General features: G+C 41.0%; 1 protein-coding gene across 5 annotated transcripts in view; it reads left to right on the top strand.

Annotated features, from left to right (window-relative positions):
- Nucleotides 1–20098, top strand: part of PARD6B (par-6 family cell polarity regulator beta) — a 94471-nt gene that overhangs the window by 44285 nt on the left and 30088 nt on the right. For 2 of the 5 annotated variants that reach the window (XR_004080251.2, XR_004080252.2), the window contains exon 4: nt 18009–18085. The gene's annotated coding sequence lies outside the window, so the exon portion shown is untranslated. Of the gene's footprint in view, nt 1–18008; nt 18618–20098 lie in introns of those variants that run through there. The other 3 variants (XR_004080249.2, XR_004080253.2, XR_004080250.2) reach the window with 2 other exon arrangements.

Genomic DNA, 20098 nt, shown 5'->3' with positions numbered 1-20098 from the left:
AAATGGATGAATAAAAACAGTTAGGAAAAACTTGGTTTGTCAGAAAGCCACCTTCATTAGTGCTCTTATTGCTTTTCTTTCATAGAAATTGTTTTTAAGCTGTAATTGCATCTCACTGACAAAAGCTTCTGGCTACATATGTAAAGATTTCTAAAAGACTGCCTTTCTGTAAGCTGTATAATCTGTGCCAGAAAATAGAAACCCAGGCTCTGCATGTAAAGAGCTCCTCCTCCTGAGCTCAGTTTCAGTGACTATTGGGTAGTATTGTTGAGCTTTGCACATACTCTGCAGTACATGCTTTACTCAGCTTTGATGCTTGCTCTTGAAAGGCAGGAAAAAATCTTCCTTCAGAAATGTTTTACATAACCTTGCCCTGCACAGAGTTAAAGTGAATTAGTTACAGAAAAGATACGAGCTGGTGCCAGTGAAATAAGTGGTAAATGTCTCTTTACCCTCCCTTTTTCTTACGTTCATTTTGGCAGCTCCTGGAAGGAATGCAGCAAGCAGTGGCTACTGCTCCACTATTGATTTAAGCATTTGCATGTTATACATTGCAGCTCTGCTGTGGCCTGTCTTCTGGGGCAATGAAGGATGTCTGCAGCTGTATCAGGTCTTCTGTTAGTACTTGCATTTCTGTCTTCCATACGAGGCTGTGTTGTTACACTGTTAAACAGGATTGTGTGCATTCGGTGTTACAAAACAACGCCTGGAAAAGACTCACCGTTTGCAATCCCAGAGGTTCAGGGTTATTGTTCACAAACCTGTGCTGGGCTGCTGTCGATTCTTAAAAACCCCAAAGCAATAAAATAATAAAAGCTAAAACTTGGCTGCTGTGTCTCCAGTATGAATAGCCTGGGGGCAGCAGAGCAGCACATGGTGAGAGGTGCTCTTGGGTCCCTTTATTAGCAGCGTTACCTGTCTGGATTTTTCTGACAACATCCTCATTTCTTTGTTACACATGTACTATTTATGCATCGGTTTTTAAGAGAAATTAACCACGTTTTCCAAAATGCTCCCTTATTAACAAAGATGGCTGTTTTCCCTATTTCAGGAATTCTTTGCTTATATATTTTTCTCAATTTATGCTCTAGTGGCTATATTTGAAACCCTAGCTGAGCTGAAGGAATATACTGCAAATAACGTGATGTTAGGGTTAAACATTTCAAATGGATTATAATACATTGAGAAATGATGTTCTTGCCAGCCATAGTTGTGGTGAGCTTGTTGGAAACTTTGTTTTGCCATATTTCTGTGGATTATTGTCTCCACAGCATGGTATGCCCCACTTATTTCTGTAACCATGTAATATATACTTTTGTAATGGTGTCTCATCAGAGGAATGTCTGTAGAAATTGTGGTCTCAGTGTGACAAAAGCAACAATTTCTGTGTTTATTTTGTTCCTAATTTGAATTCTGCACACAAAATGTTGACCTTTAAAATGATTTTCTGTTTACAAATATTTTACTTTTAAAAAGTGATCACACTTTATACTGGGGGCTGAATGGCTTGTCAGGGTGCTAAATCCTGAGGGATTAGCAATAATTCCAGGTTCTAACTGTTTTCTGGGTAAACACACCAGACAAATGGGCAAAAGGAAACACAGGCACCATCCTGCTGATGGGAATTGGAGGCACACAGATAGACAATGACTTCTTTCTGGTTCTACCATAAATCTCCAACATGACCTGGTGCTACAGTCAGGTGTCCACAGAACCCAGAGTAGGAGACTCTCTCTGCATGAAACCTCTTTGCTGAACTATTGTAACACTTCAGCTTTCCACTTGAAGTCCTGTCCTCAAAGATTAAGAAAGGACAGGTAAACAAAGACTCAGTTTTATTACTGGATAAACTGGTGCAAGACCCAGATGATACTATGAGCTAGTAAAAGGTTTAAATAGAAAAATCCTCACTCCAGATCTTCCACACAGAGCAAGTTCTATGTTAAAATTTTGATAAAGTTAGCATGAGAGAATTTTTGAAAGGAATTTTTATTCTGATTTGGCTTTTATAATACAGAACATGATGTAGCTTATGGATTTTCACTGGATCCTAAAGTGATACTCAGCACCAACTCTTATATAAATTACTCTTACTGTAATTCAGGTTGACTTTTTCTGGAAGTATACTTACAGATTAAAATGAATGAAATATGAAGGCTGGGAAATACAGATCTTGATCCTGTATAAATACTTGCAAATAAAGCTAAGCACGAGTATGTGTATGACTATCGGCTCATATTCAAAGTGATCCGTGGAATAGTGTTATTTGTGAAATCAGTCTGAATCTCAGCTTTCACTAAAGTACTTGAGATAACCTGTGGCTGAGGTGGGAGGTAACGTGAAGCTCCAGACACTGGTGACATTTTTGCTTCTCTCCCTTTTGTGAAACAACTACAGTGCTGCTAAAGGCCATGTTGCTGTTACTAGATGCCCTGGGTAAGCAAGGGCTCTCAGAAGATGTTACAGTTTTTACCCAGGCATACTCTGACAAATGTGGATCTGCTTCCCTGCTCCAGTAAAGCTGGAGTCTTATTCCTGCCCTGTGGCACCTTCTGCTTATGGAGTTCATTACTGCCTTCCTGTTTGCCCTCCCCCAGCTTCACACAGATGTCTCATTAACTCCCCCCTTCCTCTCTACTCATTCCTCCATCTCCTTGTGCTGCCACATAGATGTTCCTATGTGGGACACCCACCATCCTTTAGAAGTATTTTATCAACTCACTTTCAGTGCCTCTGCCTTTTCTGTCTGAGGAAAGGAAAGCATTTTTGTGACATATGGAAGTCTCCTGAGGAATTCTCCTGGCCTTTTCTGTGATTCATTTTTCTGATGACTGCTCTTGTCTAGGTGGCTGTTCGTACTTCTTCCACTTGGATTTTGTTTGGGACCTTTTCTTACAGAGTTATATTTCATCTAAGAGCATGTGTAACTGTTAAATGCATTTAGAATGAATACCTGTATTACAGGGCAGTAATGAAACCCAGGAACAATTAGAAGTCAAATAAGTGAAGTAGGTGCTGAGCTTTTGTGATGAGGGTAACAGTGGCTGGATCTTTTGTTGGTATGTGGAAGTAAAGTAAAACCAAAGTTCCATTTTCTTTCATATGCTGGGCTATTAACTGGGGCAGTTCAGCAGTTGCTTCTGCAGTGTGGAGGGATGCTAGAGAAGAGGCAGAGAAGCCAGCTGGGGTTGAAAATCACTGCAGATGACTTAACACAAGCTACTCTCTCTTTGAGCTTTCAGTTCAATGTATGCAGCCTGCCATGTTTATCCTTGAAGCAGCACTTAAATGGGCAGCTGTGAAAGGGGTAATCTTGGGCCAATATACCTTTGAAAATAGGAACTTGAATGTTGTAACAGGAGGCATATACATCTTTGTTTCCGAACATTAAAACTGTCTCAAGTAAATAAGCAATTTTACTTAGTCTTCAAAAATTATGAAAGATGTTAATAAAATCTGTGCAACTTTTTTCTAGCTCAGGGAAAGCTACACACATAATTAATTTATCTCCAGAAAAAGGCAGTAAGGAAGAAACTGAGGACAGTAATACTTAAACATATGGGTTTCATTAATGTGACAATGAGTGAAGTGTTGGAAATGCTAAGTGAATTCAAGAAACACCTGGGCTCCTTTGTGGATAGGAAAGATCTGCTGAAAGATCTGGGGTGGGAGTCAAAAGGCATGAGTTTTAAGTGTGAAGGATCTGGAACCAGATGAATGGTTATCTTCACTATAAAGAATGTCTTGTATTCAAATATTTGTGGCCTGAATATATCCTGCTAGTGTTTCTTTTCAGTTGTGTGTGACACAGGCTGATATTTATTCACTTTGATTACAACAGTATTATTTTTTCCCCCACTATTTCCAGTTATCAGGAATAGGACCCCAGCAGCTAATAATGTTCTAGCAAAATTAAGAATGGTGGGTAATGTTGAGAAAACAGCCAAAGAAAGTTGACATCCAGAGACATTACACTATGCTGTAGTTTTATGAAGGTAAAATAGTTCTGTGGACTAGTAACAGGAACTGGATGAGAGAGATCTTTAGCCAGATGTCACCATTTCAAGTTTCATGCACTGAGTTTATCATTATAACTGAGGCATACACTGGAGTCAGTGTTTGTGCAGTTACTGGGCAGTGGTTTCTGTGGAAAGGTTTTGTCCAGCTTCCAGTGCATAGGTTTTCACCTTATGCACCATCACCATGTGTCCTTTTCTCCCTGGCAGCTTCTGCAGAGACACTTGCTTTTAAATTTGCCCATCTAGATCAGGACCTGCTGCTCTGTGTATCTGTCACACCAAAATAGTCCATTGGATGCTTTCTTCATAAGCACCCATTTAAAACATGACAACTGTTAAAAGGCACAAATGGCAATTCCAGACAAAATCTGGCAGTTCTTTTTCTTGGCAACAGCTAAGCAGGACTTCATGACACGTAACTTCAGAACTACTTATTCCTTAGTGACCTGGTGCTGCAGCAGATTCATTTTCACTTGCATTACTGAAATGCTTGAGCGCTCTTTAGGATTATTGCTAGAAGCACACTGCATGGAAAATGAAATACCATTTTGGCCAAAACTAAAACAAAGCTTATCCCATCATGTCCTCTAAGTCATACAGCCAAGTTCTGGGGCAAAACGTAGTTTTCAAGGGGATAAGAAGTTAGGACTTCTTACTTCTTTTAAAAAAGCGCTGATTTTTGAAAATAATCGGTTTAAAAATGGCATGTTTCACAAAGTGGAGATACATTCCATCTGTTGGCATCCATCCCTTCCTGGCTGGGCCATTTTCTGTGGCCAGAGGCAGTTTGGGGCATGATGTCCGGTTGTCGTGCCGGAAAGGTGCTTTGCTGTGCTGGAGCCTGTAGGAGCCGTAGTAGCAAACTTGATTTTTCCCAAAGCCTCCAGCACACTCCTGTGCTGGTTCCTCATGGCTCACTCTACCAGCGTATTACCCTTCCCCCACCTTCTTTCACCAAGTGTTTCTCCCCGAGGCAAATTTCTTGCTGTCTGGAGTACCAAACATGCACAGGCACTTTCTATTTTCCTGTAAGCTTTCCTAGCGTAGCTATTATAAGGCAGCAACAGCTAAATAGACTATTTTACACTGATTCTGCTGGTTTTAATAGGGAGACAGGGAATGTGTGTGTGTGCGTGTGTAAACCTCATAAAAATAAAGCCATAGTTTCTGGCTGAGTGAGGTCAGGTTTCTCCTATTGCTGGTTTTGAAGTGTCTTTACTCAGCAGTCACATTTTTTTTCTTGTGGTAAAAAATGCAACATGAGCAGATGGCAAGTATTAACACATGAGATGCAGTGTCTGCCTGAAGTTGATTTAACACTGCTCTAGGTTTCTGTTGCCGGCTTTCAGTTAGTTAAGTAGTGTTTACAAGTTAATGAATTTGTTCCACTTGGAATATTTGATGGTATGTGCTGAGGTTCAGTGGTTAAGGGATCCTTTAGGAGTCATCAAGGAAGGCAGGAGGCTTCTAGACCCTGAGCTTGGGGGCTTTTTTTTTTTTCCTTTGACTGATTTTAGCATTTTTGCCATTAATGTGCAACTGAAAAGAGAGACAGAAGGAACAATAGTAGATAGCAATACACAGCCTGTTCTCTTACATTGTTTGTGACAGTGCTTTGAGCACTGCAGTGGTACCATGCCTGATAGCAACTCCATGTTTGAACCATGTAGTTTGCAGTTTTGTTCCAGTTGAATGTTCCTAAACCTTTGACAAAGATTTGGAAAACAAAGCTTTATGTAGCAAAATTGTCATGGTTGTACGTGGTCTGCTTCCATGCTTGCTGTGGAAGTATGAGTGCAAACTATTCACTAGACTGCTATATATAAATTAGCCCACATTTGGCAGCAAAACTGCCTACAATAGGGTGATCAAATTCAGTATATTTTGAGTTCATGCGTAAGTCTCCTTACTGCAACACCACATGCTGTCTACCTAATAACATTTGAAACTAAGCCAGCTCCAAGGATTGTATTCATAGTAAGAAACAAATATTGGTTGCTGGCAATTGACCATCATACACACTTAGTACTTTACACAGCAGATTTCTCTCTGCATAGAATGCTCCATTTGTCAAAATCATCTAAACCCCTAACCCTGCAAACCTAGATTCTTTGTCAGCCTTAAGCGTGAGTGCACAGGAAGAGTTAACATATTTTATTGTTTGAGGAGTGAGTGCCAAAATAGTATGTTTTAAAGGCTTAGCTGGTATTTCTGGCGTTAGTTTTTGAGTTTTGTAAAATAGAAGGTTTTAGGTTTGTTAGAACTTTTGTAAAACATTACTCACTTTAATAACAGTTTATTCAAACAGGGCTGAAGGTCAAGTTCCTGTTTGCAAAGGGGACCATGCTTAGTTCACCTTTGACTTGAAATGTAAGATCCCAACTGCTAGGTGAGATCAGACTGATTGCTTTGAATGTGCATGAGTATCTTTACTATGTAAAAACTGACAGTGGTTTACTGTATCCTTTAGGAAGGCTTCTCTCCCAGGTAAGCAGTGCTTAATTAGGTATCATTAAGATCAGTCTGGGAGCACAGACAGCAGTGCAACTGCTGGACACCACACCTGAGGTCCCCGGATTTGAACTACCTGGGAGATGGGATGGTTCATCCCTGTCCTGTCCTGGGCTGGGCTTCTGCTGCACATCACGCACACAAATGCGACTTGTTAACCCCTGCATTTTATTGGCCTTTATGGATGTGTGACATCATTGGCAGCCAATCAGGAAGTGCTTTAGGGCAGAGTTTAAAAGCTATTTCATAATATATTTATATTCAGTGCAGATATTTTTGGGCTTCAGTAGCATTCATTTTGTCGCAGAGTCCATGTGTCAAGATGACTTGTGGGGGGGAAGGTATGAAAGTAGCATGTTTGCCCTTGTTTTTCTGTGCATCATCTGGGTGGTGAAGTGCTGTACAAAGCAAAGTGGTGTGCTGCAAAACAGTTATTAGGGGAATTATTTTTTCTTTCAGCAGCAGTTACTCTGTGAGCCAGTCTTGGGCGATTGTTACATGCTCCCTGCTACGCTGCTCCAGCGTAAACAGTCAGACCTGCAAGTATTTCCTAAGCTGCTCTGGTTTGCCAAGAACAAAAATGCAACAGAGTCTGCTGAAAATGTGTGTATGTGTGTGCCAGAGCCCCCAGCTGCTGGGCTGCTTCTGCAAACCTGCACTCACCCCTTGTCCCAGCCCTAGGCCAGGTTCCAAGGGGTTTGGCTGGCCTGGGATCCTCTGCCCCTTCTCCAGCCCCTGTGCAACGCCCATGGCCTGCTGTGTGAGGTGTCCTGCCTTGCTTTGCCTTTGCAGAGTCATGCACAGGCTGTTTTGTTCTCTGTCAGTTAACCTAACTTCACTGTATCGAAGAACAACCATTCACTGATGAAAAATCTGGTTAATCCATACAAGCTTCCCACTATTCCTGCTTAACTCTTTCATTTCCAAAGTACCCCCTGTAGAAGAGCCATAAAGAATTGTAAAACCAAACTATTAAAATAATTTTCAGACCCTAACAGTTTTTGGTATCAGTTGTTACTATGACAAAACTGTGGTTTTTTATATAATATATATAAATGGAGACTTGTATCACTGTTGGGACTATTATTATTTTGGGCTGTTTCTCCTCCTACTTAAGCACTGTAGCTGTTCTCGTGTCAGGTTGCTCAAGTTGCTATTCACATATGTTCCATGACAGGCCTGCAAAGCATACAAGTGTAGTGCTGACTCTTTCATCCTGTTGGGATCCCAAAGATTTATCTGCTCCTGAGCAAAAGACTTGGAAAGAAGTCTTTCAGATGCCTGCTGTGTCTCTAGCATGCTGTTCAGTGCTCACAAATGATTTGGAATATGAGGCATACAATGAGATGAGAAAGCTTGGTGACAGTTATTTTGAGATCACAGAAGTGAACACCAACTGCAGAGAGCTGTAGACAGAACCTGCATCATTGAAAGACTGAGTGGAAAAACTTGTAGTCAAGTTGAAATGTCAGTAAATATAAGGTGATGCAAGCTGGGGTGGGGTGAACGAGCCCCACATGTTTGGTATTGGTCTTTGTGCATTTTTCACTGAAGAAAGGCATCATGAAGTAACCAAGATGGTCTCACGAAAACTTTCAGCTCTCACAGGTCAGTAGCAGACAGGAAAGAAAATAGGATGTTAGGGGTTATTAGAAAAGTACAAACAAAGAAAATAAAACCTTCTTGTGCCCCTCTGTGGCTTCATCTTAAATACCGACTGAAGCTGTGGTCCTTTTGCAGCAGAAGTAGAAAAGGCATCTGCACCAGGAGTTTGGAACCACATCCCTTTGGGAATCAGGAAAGCACACTATGATTTTAGTTTTCCACACTGAAGAATGCACTGGAGTTCTTTGAATTCTAAAATTGCATGAGGCCATGAGTAGAAATTATTATCAAGAAATAGTCTCAAAATTCACTAAAGGAGGGTTTTTTTCCATGCAGTGTATCACCAAAATGTTGAACTCACTGTTGCAGTTGTAAATCAAAGAACATTTATGTATGTTAAACTTGATCAAAGTCGTTTAGCACAGTTACCTTTCTATTTCTAGGAGCCTGTATGCTCCAAATTCCTGTAGGTTAGGAGAGTATTCAAGACAGGAATGCTGCATACTGGCCCTGGTTTTATACTCTAAGCATCAGCTGTTGGTCTCAGCTGGAGACAGGACATTAAGCTTTGATTTGACAGTGTAGGCATGCTGGCTAGTCTTGTATTTGTGGACAGATTTCTTCTTGTACTACTGTAGAACAGCATCACAGCCGCTGACTAGTGGTTGACATACAAGCCAAACCTCATTGATCTTTGTTTCCTGCTGTATTACTCTTGGAAACTGAGTGTAATTTTCCATCTCCTGTGACTGGTGGGTGGGTCAGTGTGTTTGTCTGAATGCCTTCCCAATGAGCATTAAGAGTACTGTATGTTTTGCCAGGCTAAATCTAACACTTCCAATTTTGCTACATTTCTAGTATCTGCTGGATTCTCCAAGGTGCTGTGTGCTTTCAGTTCCCATTGCCTTACATGGGAACATAGTAGGATTAGGACCTATCTGGTTTAATACTTTCACTTTATGAATATTTTTCCTAGCACTGTTCCTTTATTGGAATGTTGAGTTTGTTCTAACTGTGAAGTCATCAGAATGATATAACTACAATGTAACTGCAGATAAGGAGAGAGCAGTCGATATCCTGTACCTCATTCTTAGGAAGTCTTTTGATATAGACACCTACAGCACCCTTATATCCAAATTGGGATGTTAGGATGTAGATGGGTGGACTACTAGATAGATGAGAATACTGATTGGATCGTTAGACAGACAAGGTAGTTGTTAATGGCTTGTACTCTGCCTGGATGCTAGTTACATGTGTAGTTTGTCAGATATTTGCCTAATACCTTTATCAGTGACCTGGAGGAGGAGATAAGATGCACTCTCCACAGGGAGTGTGCTCCAGAATGGGGCTGCCTTTCTCAGGATACCAGCTGGCCAGAGGGATGTGCTCACTTGAATCTTAGTCAATTCAATAATGATAAGCACTAAATCCTGTGCCTGGGAAAGACTAACACCCTGGAATAAACGGACCAGAAATACTGAATTTAAAGCTTATGGTTAACGTGGTTTAGACCACAGGCAGAGTTCAAGTAATTTGTTGCCTCTGTGCCTCAGTTACAATCACTGAATCATGTAAGTTAGAACTTTTGGAGGTCATCAGGTCCAACTCACTGCTAAAAGCAGGGATGCCTGAAGTTAGACTGGGCTGCCCAGTATATTGTCGAGTCAAGTTGTGAAATCTCTAAGAAGGGAGATTTTGCAGCCTCTCTGGCCACCTTTTCCAGACTTTGACTACATTTTTCCCTTATGTCTGATCGGTATTCCTCTTTCTGTAACTCACATCCATTGCCTGTAGGTTTTTTTTGCTATGCAGCTGTGAGTTGAGTCCAGCCCTGTTTTCTCTGTAAGCAGCTCTGTCTTCACTCATTAGATAGCTGAAGACATCAACTAAATTGAACTTCTCTTCTGCAGGCCAAAGAAACCAGCTGTCTAAGTCTCTTCTCATAATGTATGTGCTCCATGCGCTGGGCCTCTTGATTGTCCTCTGCTGGACTTGCTCCAAGTCCAGCAAATCCTGCTCCTGGGAAGCCCAAAACCAGACACAGGTCTTCAGATGCAGTCTTGCCTAAATAGAGGGGACCATCCCATCCCTCAGCCTGTTGGTTGTGCTCATACTGACACCAGTATGCTGTTAGCTTCCCTCACTGCCAGAGTGCTCTGCTGAGTCAGGTTCAGTTTCTGGTCTCTGAGGAGCACCAGTACTTCTTTCTGCAAAGCTGCACTCTAACCAGCTGTAAATGAGCTTGGCAGAGCACTGCCCTTGTTAGATCTGTGCTGACTCTTTTCAGTCCCCTCCTTCTCTTTGAAATGTTGGAAATGGATTCCAAAAAGATTTGCTCCATACTTTGGAACTGATGTTCAGTTGAATATCCTGTAGATCTGCCCTGTCTTCCTCCTTGGCCTTCTTGAAGACAAGCCTGACATTTGACTTTCTTCCATCATCAAGAACTTCTGATTGCCTTGACCTTTAATATGACTGACTGCAGGCTCACAATGATGTGAACCAACACCTTGAGCATCCTTGAATGCAGCCATCTCGTCCTATGGGGGTTTTGGTTTTTTTTCTGTATTTTTCTTAATAGCAGTTTGCTGTGATTGGCCCTGTTTGGATCTGCCCCTGTCTTAACACACTTCATTAGACTGTGCCTCTAGACAGGGACATGGAAATTCTGGGAGCAGACCTTGCAGTAAAAACTGAAGAATGCGTAGAGTTATTTTATTAGTAAAATGAGAATACCTGTGTCAGAAGGATATGAGGGTCAAATGGCAGTTTCTGCCCTTGTGCTCCTGCAGGTAGAACTGCTGGGTACTATTGTTAGTATTTAACTTAGTCTCATCCTTTCTCTCTCTCCTATTCCCTTTTGGCTTTCCTGAAGATTAACACATGAGGAGCAGCCCCAAATATATTACTGCTTCTTGATCAGAAACAAATTGAGAGTCTGTGCTGAAGCGGGGGCAGTCTGGCACAGCCTGTCAGAGCAGTCACAAATGGCAGCAGCAAAACAAATCCAGATTTTCCTTTTTAAAGAACAAGCTCCTTCTGCCAACAGTGTATCAGGAAAATGCTTCTATTAGTGAGGAGCTGGATCCATTGCTGAAGAGAAGAAAGCCTGGTGGATAACATGCCTAAGCACAAAACCTTAGACTGTACACTTAGGAAGAACACATTTTGCAGTGAGATTCTGCAAAGAGGTCACATCTCTTCTGCATCCCACAGTCTTTTGGCAGGAGAAGAGCTCCTGCATCCCTGTGTTTCTTTCTCCTTACTGAACAGCTCAAAACCTGTGCTTTCCCATGGCCTCAGCAACATTATTGATTTGTGCGGTGATCAATATTGAGCTGTTGAATAGATCTTTGCTGAAGAGATTGGGGGGGGGGGCAAGGATGTTGTGGTTTTTTTCTCCTGTACTTTTTCTAAATTCTCTTGACTTTAGGCATCTCATTAGTATTTATGGAATAAAAATAGCTGTTTGACCATTTTCTATGTTTGCATGGAACTGCACTGCACAAAGGGAAGCCTGATTTATCCTTCCCTTGAAGAAATTCTAGTCATAAGTCAGAAATGAAAGTTAGCTGTTAGTGACAAATTTCAGCCAAAAGGATATATGTGATGCTTTTTGGAGCTTGTATGGTACTGGCCTTCCTTTGAAGTGCTTACACAGAACGTTTAGGGCAAAAGGAAGAAAAAGCGTATGATTTATGATGGAAATGGTAATATGATTGTGCTAAGAAGGATAAGACATGTGCCTTGTGAGTTACCAAGCAGACTGGTGAGGGAATGAACTTCATTCTAATTGGTAAATTTCTTATTTCTGTCATGTATTAGTTCATAAGCTGTTTTAAGAACGAAACTGCACAGTCAGTTTCTGAGCTATTTACTGTGCTTCCAAGACCCATAAATAATGTGATTTGATAAGGACAGTATGCTTCAAAGTTTATGTTGCTCTCTAATTAGGAGACTAGTAACACACCTCCATAGGAAGGATTTTTATTTCCCCCCAATCTCTTGGTCAGTCAGAGATAAGAACATTGATGTAAGAGTCAATAATCACCTGGAAAGCCTTCACAGTAATCCCACAGGCTTGAAGGGGAAATGGTCTTTAGAAAGAATCCTGTAAAGAGTGAATGTGCAGAGGTTGTTACTGGAAGCTGTTGAGTGTGCTGGCCTGAGGTCAGGTGTCCAGCTTGGCTAACTCCGGCTGATGATGAGCAAAGGTACCCAAGTCAGGAAAGACTTTGTGTTCTTAGGAGGAGAATTCTGCTCCTTGTGCTCCTCATCCAGTCACACTCTAGGGTCACAGAATGATAGGTGGGCTTGCTGTGCATGTAAGCTGAGAATGGAATCTAGCTCTTGAAAGTCATGCTGGGTAAAATACATAAATTGTGGGAGATAAGCAAAAACTGGGTTCAGAAGCTGCATTCTGAACATTGAAGTGATTTGATATTACTGTGTTTGCTACTACTAGAGCAGAACTTACACCCATGCTCTGGTTTTTGCAGTTAAGAGTTTTGGCACCTTAGTACAAACCTGCCTTCATCAGTGACTGGAGGCAGGGTGCCAGATTGAGCTGGGATGGCTCTGGTGTGGTGACACGCTTCCTTTGCTGACTGAGAAAAATAACCTCAGGGGGAGAATGGGGAGGACAGCTGTAGGTGGTGAAGTCTTTAACCAGTGCTGCAGGCTCTGCTAGAATTCCCCTGTCAGTCCTGATTTAAGTCTGGGCTCTGCCATGACTTGCTGTCTACTGGGACATATCACACAACTTTGGTTTCTCAAGGTGCAGATGTGTTTGACTAGTTTGTAAGGCTGTTGTTGGGATTTATCTTCAGCCTTCAGTCTGCTTTGAAGTAGCTAATTGAGAGGTGATTTCTTGATGCTGGTTAAACAACTTCAAGAAGCTTCAAGAAGCTTCTGAGAAGTTACATTACTTAGCTAAGGATAAGCCTTCACACTGGTTTTACACTGCTTGTTTCTTCCCATTGGTGTAGATGAGGTGCTATGTTACATCTTCAGTAGCATTTTTATTAAGCACATGCTATAGAAGAGCTGGGTTTCATTTGTCTTGGCAGAGTGGGGTTAGTAGCCCCACAAATGGGAGTTAAGAATTATCATGGAGGCAGCCTAAGCAAGAGAGGTCTCTGATATGGCATTAGTGGATATCAAACCCCTTTTTCTCTCTAAAAACATCCTTATTAAATTATTTCCTTGGTCCATATCAAGTGTTTAACAGAGAAGAACATGTGGGTGAGGATTTGTTGTGCTCAGCATCAGAGCTCGTGTGAAGACACATTTTAGTTCTTTAGGTCATACTTCTCCCCAAAGTGTATCTCAGGATTCCACCAGCACTGTGCTGGATGGGCTGGTGGCAATTGAAAGGAGGCTGGTTGGAAAGTCAAAGGTGATGGCTTTTGAAGAAGTATGTTGAACTTTAAATCTGTTTTAGTGGAAATGAAAATTTTTACCATTATCATACAAAATTATATTAAAAGTTAAGATCAAGAGGAATCCAAATTGTAATTTTTGAAACTTAGTTGGAAAAGAGTGAGAATAATTGCTTGATTTTGGAGGTGCTGAAGAAACAGGTTTCAGTTTTTGCCATAGACTGAAGTCTGGGCATTGATTTAATACCTGTGAGAATGAGCAAATCTGAAGAGTAACTCTTGCCAGATAGCCAAGAATCCCTTTTATCTTTCAGAGCAGAACTCAGATTTCTGTTGCAGGTTTCTGCAGAGAAGTGTTCCTTGAGCTGCTCTGTTTTCTTTGGATATCTGCAGCAGTGCTGATCCACTCCAGAGAGCTTGGTGGCCTTTCACTGTAAACTAACAGGAGCAAAGATGTTTATTGATGTCAAGGGAAAGGTATTTTAGTGCTGCTTCAGGTGGTAGGCAGCAGATGTGAAAGAAATGGATTCAGGAGTTCTGGAAACATGAAGAGTACTTCAGGGAAAATCATTGCCACAGTCCAATGGAGTGGACAAACTCATAGAGTAGTTATATTTAATTATTACTTCTTTCTCTGCTTTGAAGCTGCAGAATTGATCAGGAACTCAGTTCAGAGGGATAACTTCCCCAGTACAGTTATTGTAAAGGCATCTAATGCTTTAAATTCAGTAACCTTGAAGGAGACTTTTTTTGATGGCTCTGGAACAATTGCTATCAGAGTAAGAAGGAAGATTCAAGTTAGCAGCTGCATTTCCAGAGATGCAGCATGTGGAAGGTTAACTTTCTTCTTTGTGAAATAAAAACCATCCTCCTTTTTGTAGGTGATCTTCTCTTTCCTCTGTGAAAGCAGCTCAGTGTTTTAGCTGTGGTGGTCAGGCACACCACAAGCAGCCTGGATAAACAGACTGTTTGGAATAGAGTCAGAAATCCTTATAATGATGCCAAACCTTTCTGCTCTGACTGTACCAGTGCCCCTGCACCAGAAAAAGACCTTACCCACTGTACTTCCTTGGCTGCTTCCCAGAGTGTATTCATTATACATGTAGGCAGGTGAAGCGCTACTTGTTCCTGATCTGCTTGGGAGGCTGCTGGGAAAGAGAAGAGCCAGGGGTGGACAGTGAATTGGTCTAGTGGCGCTGAGCTCATGGTCCCAGAGGGGGGCTGATGTCTTGCATCTGCACTATAAAAGCAGTACCAAGATGGATTTCTGGATCCATTCTTCGATAGAAGTGGACACAAAAAAACTGTTTCCCATAAGCAGTTCTTAGAGCACTTGCCTTAAAGTAATGTTGCTGTGCAGGCTGACTGAAGTCTGGCAAAGAAAATGGAACTGAGCAAGCAAACACACTCAGCCCAGCATTTATTTTTCTTCAGTAGAAGGTAGAATCTAATTGTCTGTGAATTAAGCTGTTTCCTGGATGTGATACAACCTGTAAGTGATCACCTTTTGACCCAGCTTTGCTGTTCTGATGCTGGACTGCAGTTGTCAGAGTAACCACTGTGCTCTTAAATGGGTCATTTTCTTCCTGCTCTCACATATTTAGTTCTATCCACCGGGGGCCTGGCTTTCAGGTGCTTCAAACTGTATTTCTCAAGGGGTACTTTTAGTGCCTTAGATACTACATCACACAACTTGTCTCCCTGGATAACTTTACTGCCTGTTAAAATGCAACTGACTAAAGTCCCTAAAGCTGCAACCACAAGTTTTAATCTTTCAGGCATGATTCTACATGCCATTTCTTTTATTTGCCTGCAAGTGCAGAGTTGTTGTGCATACTTTATTTTTCAAAAGCTCTCACAAATGTTTTAATCCTTTAATTTCTACTGTTTGATCTAGCTTCACCTGAGCTTGGTATACTGCCTTCCAAATGCTAAATTCCCCTATAATTCTTATAATCCTTATTTCCTCAGTTTATTCACTCATTGTTGGATCTTTAAGTTCATTAATAGTTTGCAAGTTTGGGATGAAGTATACAGGGGTATAGGGCATCTCAACAAAGACATCTGTTTCCATCTTGTTTCTCAGGTACAATGTAAGCTTGCTACACTCCGCTCTGCTGTCTCAAGCCTCACCTAAGAGGAGAAATAAGGATATGTATTTACACTGGATAGGTGCCATAGGTGCTTATAGATGCTAGTGAAATGGCAGAACCTTGCCCAAGGCCTTTATAGCCTGGATTAGACATAAAGACAGTTTAATCTTAATGCCACTTGGCCTTCAGAAAGCCACTGCTGGAGTCAGAGCCACCAGTGGTTCTATGTTATGTTATGGCTGTACCTAATGAGAGCACCTACTTCCTAAAGGCCATACTCTAGCCTTTAGTAGATTGAGACATGCATGAATCAAGTGATCTAGAGGTGAAAGGCTGTTTGCTACTACTTAAACCTTTCTTTTCTGATGACTTCAATAGGCTTTGGAATTCCAAGAGGTTTTCACCCTCTTCTCTCCCCCTGACTCCTTAGCAGGCAACCACATCACTTTTCCTTTAAGTTTCACAGCAGCCTGACCACAAAGGAATTATTTCATCTTCAGTGTGTGTGATGTGCACAGCACAGAGGTTCCTTATGCCCTTGTGATTTAACCCTGTGTGGCATTTGTGCCACTATGGAAGAAAGCTTTTTTCAGACCCTTTCCTTGTAAAACAGTCAAGTCATACGGACTGGGATTTTTGCTTCTCATTTACTATGGATTCAGTACCCATGCTTGAAGATAATGAAGGCTAATGTAGTTCCTTTAAGATGGTAACAAGTGTTCCTTGGTGCAAGCTTGGTGGGGTAGATGTGAAACGGGAGGAGACACTTTTGTAAGTATTTATGGGACAGTTACAGAGTATGCAGAAAAAAATACAGTATCTGCAGGTCAGAAGGGAACAAATGTATATATGGATCATTATAATAAGGTATTATTCATCAAAGCATCAGAGTACTATTGCAAGGATCTCAAAAAAACCCCAAATTATTATTTTAATCATGGCATCATCTATTTGGAGGAATTCTGGATAGTAAGTGCTAAGAAGTCCTAAAATAACTGGTTACAAATAGAGTGGGGCAGTGATTTCATGAGCTATGGGAAATCCTGAGTCTGCTTTTAGAGAGGGTCCTGTCCTTACTTAACTCTGATTGCTCTGATCAGAGCTTTCTGCAGTTTGTCACCCAGCTTTTTCAGTTCAGTTACTGTAATTCATAACACGCTTCCTGCCTTGTTTTCTCCTGGTGTGACCACTGCAATATTGTTCTAGAAATGAAGGACGGATTATTTCCCTTTGAAAATGTGAGTGACCTTCAACTTTCCTTGCTCTTTTATTTTAGGGAGAATAGAGGAAATGCTGGTATTCCCTGTGAATGGTTACAGCTGGCTGGTTTACTGCTGCTTTGGTTAGGGGTTTCTCTCCTATTTTGCAGAGGGGAACCTCATTACTAGTAGTTCTTATATGATCCATTCAGATTCTTCATTGTGTCTCACTCAGTGCTTGTGACTGCTTACTTCCAATCTTACATTTTACATTTAGTATTCTGTCCATTAAGAGGAGCTCATCTCCTTTTGTTTGGTTCTGGACATAAAAGCTTCATAACCACATTCATCTGGTGATGATTATGTTTCTCCCCCTAGCAAAGTGTGTATATTCTAACAGCTAGCAAATGCCCCTCTGGAGCATAGTATTGATCTCCAGGATGTGGAAATCAGAAGCTGATCAGCAGAACTCCTGTCCATGCTGCAGCTCTGCCAGCCAGTACCTTGATGATAGTATAAACGAGTATTTACCTCTTAAGTTGTGCCTAGATGGCTATGGAGAGCCAGCGTCTGTTCCAAAGAATTAGCAGTGGATGTTTGTAACCAGCTGCACAGCTTGAAACATATGAATGAGAATTAGATACAAATAAATGTGAGGATTGCATCTAAATAGTAAACTGTTCTCCAGAAATAGGTTAAGTTTAGAGCCTGAAGACCATTAGCTTTATGGGAAAGATAGGCTCTTCATCTTCCGTTGAGATGGTGATTTTAGCTAGAGGTTTGAATTGCTGCACTACAGAAAAAAGATTTTTATCTCCTTAATTCAGGGTTAATCAATTATTTGAATTCTTAAACACCCCAGAAGCAAACCCAAATCCCTTTCTGCATTTCTTCTGGAGTCAGTATTTGCCAGGGTTACCAATTAATTTGCATTTTTCTGTGCTATAAAGCTAATTTCCCCTGTGTTCTACTCTATTTTTATCTGCTCACTACTAATCCAGCTGATTGCCAAGTCAGTAGAATCAGGTGTGAAGGTAAACTTCACACTGCCAGCATTGGTTACAAAGCCAATGATCTTGTACTGCAAAGTAACCTCAGTCCTGAGCTGATTTCCCCCCACCCCATGTCTCTTACATTGTCAACACCCTAAAGTAGCATTGCCTGTCCTTTAAGATTAATTTTTGTTCTATTTTCTTTTAGAGACATCCTCTGTCAGCAGCACACCCCTGTGACCTGCCCAAACTACTGAACCGAAGACCTTTTTTCCTATGAACTATGTAGGTACCAAGTATCAAAGTAATTAATTTTTGGCTACAAGAGTTTTTGGGAAAGGCTGCCCGAGTTTATTCTCAGCTCATACTTCATGGCATTAGGAAGAAGCAACTGTTACATTTCAGATCTTTGGCTAGCATCTGAAGGGAAGCTAAAAGTTTCTGATCATATTGTACTAGCTACATGGAGGCTAGAACATATATTCTAAGATTTGATCACAGTAATTTGCACTTGAAATCAATGGAGAGAATGTACAAATCCTCACTTTGTTTACCTTCACATTTTTATACCACAGATGGTCAGAAGGCTGAAGAGTGCTCTAGAAGCCTGTTTAAACTGTCCTGTGCTAATGGTGCCAGCCACACTAATGCACAAATGATCAGATTTTACAAGAGAAGTCAATGTCAGAATTTAAAAATTCAGTAATAGCACATGGCTGAAGCTCAGAGCACTCCACTTCAAAACAGGAATAGGGGTTTATGAGCTGTTGTGTAATAGAAGTTGAATGGTATAAATAAACTATCTGCAAAGCTGTTATGGAGCTTTGGGTGTGCTGCTTTGTGATGCAGATGCTCCTCAGGCAGGACCAGGAGTAGCACAGTTCATCTCTGCACCTGTAGCTTTATTTATTTCAAATTAGGTGTAGGGAAACAAAACCCACTCAGTTCTCTGAATAAGGAGCATTAGGAAGAGGTTATGCACTTTTCAGATGATAGGCTTTGCATACATTCATACAGCCCAGTATGCAGAGACGGCAATAAATGCTCATTTTAAAAATACCTGTAAAAAACTCAAGATGGAGGATCCAATGCAAATTCTGTGAAGGAGAAAAAAGCAGCTTATGGTGCAAGTAAAGCTACATGGCTGTAACCATGGAGACCAATGCTTTTCTGCTGCAGAAATAAATGAACTCAACCTTTTCATATTTATTAGTGGGACTGATGATGAAAGATAAAGTCAAATTAAAACATAAAGCACTAGAAGTCAGATCTAGTCACTGTCTCTGCCCCTGCAATGCAGGTTACTGTAATGGATTATTATAAATGAGCTGGTGTTACAGTGAGGCAGATAAGTTATGAGAGGAACAGAAGACACTTTAGTTATACCAACCTGTTTATCCAAGTATCAGCTGCTTTATTAACAGAAATGAAGAGACAGTTCACACAACAAACTCCTGAAATCTTCTGGTTTTGATAAAAGTGGAAATAAACTTGTTTTAATACCACAGCAGTGTATGAAATATATGTACAAGACAATGGTAAAGTGTTTACTGTAACTGTATTAGTGGATATTTGAAACCTATTGATTTCTTGGTGATAAGAATTAGCAAATTTTCCTATAAAATACTGAGGGAATGTTCAGATTTCTGTCTTGAAAATCAAGTCAAAGGGTCAAATATTAATTGGCAAGTTCTTGCTACCAAAGTGTTGCTGAACAGAGGATGGCAGCATTAAATGTCACTTGAACTTGCAGTAGGTTAAAAGCTTGTGAAATAAAATTTCAATGCAGGTATGTCTGCAGCATCACGTAAAAGGGTTTAAGTCCCAGTGCAGCTCAAGGGTTAAGTCACAACACCCAAAGGGAAAGGCAGAGATCAAGTGCAACTTTAGTATATGATACACCAGATAGAAAACTGGAAGTTTAGCAAATGCCATCTGTCTCTCTCTGCTGGAGAATAACTGTTTAGTTTGGAGAGAAGCGCACGGGCTATAACATGCTTCAAAGAGTGTGTGTGGTGGGGGGTGGATGGAAGGAAAGGAGTGTGCTAAAAGAAGGGAACATGTACTTGTTGAACCACTGCATCTCAGCTGCAGGTCAGTGCAATTAACTTCCAAGTAGCAGTTATTACAAGCCTGTATGAACATCCACAGCAATAAAGCATCATATAAAATGCAGCTACCGTTAACGATCTCTGACTGTCCTTGGCACTCTCGGGTATTCCTCAAAAGCCAAATTACAGGTCACAGCAGCTCAGAAAGCTGGTTCTTTTTGTTGTACAATGCTCTCTTCTGTCTAGA

This window comes from Melopsittacus undulatus, chromosome 10, assembly GCF_012275295.1.
Source record: "Melopsittacus undulatus isolate bMelUnd1 chromosome 10, bMelUnd1.mat.Z, whole genome shotgun sequence".
Lineage (NCBI taxonomy): Eukaryota > Metazoa > Chordata > Aves > Psittaciformes > Psittaculidae > Melopsittacus > Melopsittacus undulatus.
This window is presented reverse-complemented; position numbering and strand designations above follow the sequence as displayed.